We start from the raw sequence: 3,890 nt of genomic DNA, 5'->3' as shown, positions 1-3,890 counted from the left end.
TGTACATAAACTTCCTTCCTCCAAACACCATTTTTCTAAACTTTTATGATAATTTTGTCAAAGAAAACATCTCCAAACATCGGAATATTTAACGTAAATCATAATAAACACATAATAATGATCTTTGAGGAGTGAAAATCTTCCATGCTTTTAAATTTTATAACAAAATTAACTAATATTTCTGTATTTCTTTACTAATGACTTGATATTTTACTCTGCGATTATTTTACTACAGTACTTGACAAGCTGTTTGTGATACTGTTTCTGAGTGATAGCAAAGTAGTAGTAGTAGTAGTACTGTAGTAGTCTTCCATATGTCGATAACATGTGTGTCAATAACAGACCCTCGGTGTGTCAGTGAGACCCTCACACTGTCAATAACAGACCCTCACTCTGTGTCAATAACAGACCCTCACTGTGTCCAATAACAGACCCTCACTCTGTGTCAATAACAGACCCTCACAGTGTGTCAGTAACAGACCCTCACACTGTGTCCAATAGCAGACCCTCACACTTTCTGTAATCAGTAACAGACCCTCACTCTGTGTCAATAACAGACCACCTGTAGCAGACCCTCACACTGTGTCAATAACAGACCTCACACTGTAATCAATAGCAGACCTCACAGGGTGTGTGTCAGTAACAGACCCTCACACTGTGTCAATATGAACCCTCCACACTGTGTCCAGTAACAGACCCTCACAGTGTGTCAGTAACAGACCCTCACACTTAATGTCCAATAACAGACCTCACTCTGTGGCTCAATAACAGACCCTCACTCTGTGTCAATAACAGACCCTCACTCTGTCAATCCAATAACAGACCACTCACACTGTGTCAGTAACAGACCCTCTCCTGTGTCCCAATAACAGACCCCTCACTCTGTGTCAATAACAGACCCTCACACTGTGTCAGTAACAGACCCTCTGTGTCAGTAACAGACCCTCACCTGTGTCCAATAACAGACCCTCACACCAATGTCCAGTAACAGACCCTCACTCTGTGTCAATAACAGACCCTCACAGTGTGTCAGTAACGAACCACCTCTTGCACTGTGTCCCGAAAAATAACAGACCCTCACACTGTGTGTCAATAACAGACCCTCACTCCTGTGTCAATAACAGACCCTCACTCTGTGGCTCAATAACAGACCCTCACTCTGTGTCAATAACAGACCCTCACACTGTCAATAACAGACCCTCACACTGTGTCAATAACAGCCCTCACTCCTGTGTCAGCCAACAATTCCCTCACACTGTGTCAATAACAGACCCTCACAGTGTGTCAGTAAACAGACCCTCACACTGTGTCATGTAGACCCTCACACTGTGTCAGTAACAGACCCTCACTCCTGTGTCAATATAGACCTCACACTGTGTCCAATAACAGACCCTCTTTCATGTGTCAATAACAGACCACCTCACACTGTGTCCAATAACAGACCCTCACTCTGTGTCAATAACAGACCCTCACACTGTGTCCAATAATGAACCCTCACACTGTGTCAACCAGACCCTCACTGTGTCATTAACAGACCTCACACTGTGTCAATAACAGACCCTCACTCTGTGTCAATAACAGACCCTCACACTGTGTCAGTAACAGACCCTCCTCTGTGTCAATATGAACCCCCCCTTCACACTGTCAATGAACCTCCTCTGTGTCAATAACAGACCCTCCTCTGTGTCAATAACAGACCCTCACACTGTGTCAGTAACAGACCCTCACTGTGTCAATAACAGACCCTCACACTGTGTCATTAACAGACCCTCACACTGTGTCAATAACAGACCCTCACTGTGTCAATAACAGACCACTCACCTGTGTCAGCAATAACAGACCCTCACTCTGTGTCAATAACAGACCACTCACTCTGTGTCAATAACAGACCCTCACGCAATAAATGTGCAGACCCTCCTCTGTGTCAGCCAACAGACCCTCACTCTGTATATGCAGAGCCCTCCCTATATAGCCCATGAAGCCCTCCCTGTATATGCATAGGCCCTATACTCCATAGGCCCTCACTCTATATGCCAAACCTCTATGTATGCCCTCCTCTATATATGCAAGCCCTCCCTATGTGTAGCCCTCACTGTAATGTGTCAATAACAGACCCTCACTCTGTATATTAACACTCACAGACCCTCACACTGTGTGTCAATAACAGACCCTCACTCTGTGTCAATAACAGACCCTCACTCTGTGTCAGCCAACAGACCCTCACACTGTGTCAGTAACAGACCCTCACACTGTGTCAATAACAGACCCTCACACTGTGTCAATAACAGACCCTCACAGTGTGTCAGTAACAGACCCTCACACTGTGAAAATATTAACAGACCCTCACACTGTGTCAATAACAGACCCTCACACTGTGTCAATAACAGACCCTCACTCTGTGTCAATATGAACCCTCACACTGTGTCAGTGTGAACCCTCACTGGCTAATCAGCCAACAGACCACTGTAATGTGTGAGCCCTCACTCTGTGTCAGCTAACAGACCCTCTGTTGGTGTGTCAGTAACGAACCCTCACACTGTGTCAATAACCCCAGACCTCACACTGTGTCAATAACGAACCCTCACTCTGTGTCGGTAACAGACCCTCACAGTGTGAAATCCAATAACAGACTTCCCTCACTTATGTCAATATGAGCCCTCACACTGTATGTCAATAACAGACCCTCACTCTGTGTCAGCCAAAGCAGACCCTCACGAGTGTGTCAGTAACAGACCCTCACACTGTGTCAATACTCAGACCCTCACTCTGTGTCAATAACAGACCCTCACTCTGTGTGTCATGTGAACCCTCACTCTGTGTCCCAATAACAGACCCCTCCTGTGTCAGTAACAGACCCTCTGCCTTTGTCAATAACAGACCCTCACACTGTGTCAATAACAGACCCTCACTCTGTGTCAATAACAGACCCTCACTCTGTGTGTCAACTGGCAGACCCTCACTCTGTGTCAATAACAGACCTCACTGTATCCAGTAACAGACCCTCACACTGTGTCTGTGTGTAATAACAGGACTCACACTGTGTCAATAACAGGCCACTCACTCTGTGTCAGTAACAGACCCTCACACTGTGTCAATAACAGACCCTCTCTGTGTCAGCCAACAGACCCTCACTCTGTGGTAATAACAGACCCTCCCTCTGTGTGTCAATAACAGACCCTCACTCTGTGTCAATAACAGACCCTCACGCAGCTGTCTATTAACAGACCCTCACACTGTGTCAGTAACAGACCCTCACACTGTGTCGGCCAACAGACCCTCACACTGTGTCAGCAACAGACCCTCACATGTGTCAATAACAGACCCTCACTCTGTGTCAACCCCAACAGACCCTCACTCTGTGTCAATAACAGACCCTCACAGTGTGTCGTATGAACCCTCACTGTGTCACAGTAACAGACCCCTCACACTCATGTCAATAACAGACCCTCACACTGTGTATGCTCAGGAGCCCTCACTCTGTGTCAATAACAGACCCTCACAGTGTGTGTCCAGCTCCAGACCCTCACACTGTGTCAGTAACAGACCCTCACACACTGTGAAAATAACAGACCCTCACTCTGTGTCAACAGACCCTCACACTGTGTAAATAATAACAGACCCCTCACACTTATGTCAATAGCTCCCAGACCCTCACACTGTGTCAATAACAGACCCTCCACACACTGTGTCAATAACAGACCCTCACTCTGTGTCAATAACAGACCTCACAGTGTCAGTAACAGACCCTCACACTGTGTCAATAACAGACCCTCACACTGTGTCAATAACAGACCCTCACACTGTGTCAATAACAGACCCTCACTCTGTGTCCAATAACAGACCCTCACTCTGTGTCAGTAACAGACCCTCACACTGTGTCAGCCAACAGA

General features: G+C 46.4%; 1 long non-coding RNA gene across 5 annotated transcripts; it reads right to left on the bottom strand.

The window, feature by feature from the left end:
• Nucleotides 1-419: 419 nt before the first annotated feature.
• LOC121862478 lies at nt 420-3,890 on the bottom strand. 5 transcript variants are annotated; one of them, XR_006088244.1, is made up of 4 exons: nt 3,681-3,890; nt 1,537-1,611; nt 1,420-1,468; nt 1,147-1,177 (listed from the first exon to the last, which is right to left on the bottom strand). It is a non-coding gene; the product is annotated as an uncharacterized LOC121862478 (long non-coding RNA). The 5 variants fall into 5 exon arrangements; XR_006088242.1 differs by lacking the exon at nt 1,147-1,177 and adding an exon at nt 1,245-1,273; XR_006088243.1 differs by lacking the exons at nt 1,147-1,177; nt 1,420-1,468 and adding an exon at nt 420-482.

Source organism: Homarus americanus, unplaced genomic scaffold (genome assembly GCF_018991925.1).
Source record: "Homarus americanus isolate GMGI-L3 unplaced genomic scaffold, GMGI_Hamer_2.0 scaffold31037, whole genome shotgun sequence".
NCBI classification, from domain to species: Eukaryota; Metazoa; Arthropoda; class Malacostraca; order Decapoda; family Nephropidae; genus Homarus; species Homarus americanus.
This window is presented reverse-complemented; position numbering and strand designations above follow the sequence as displayed.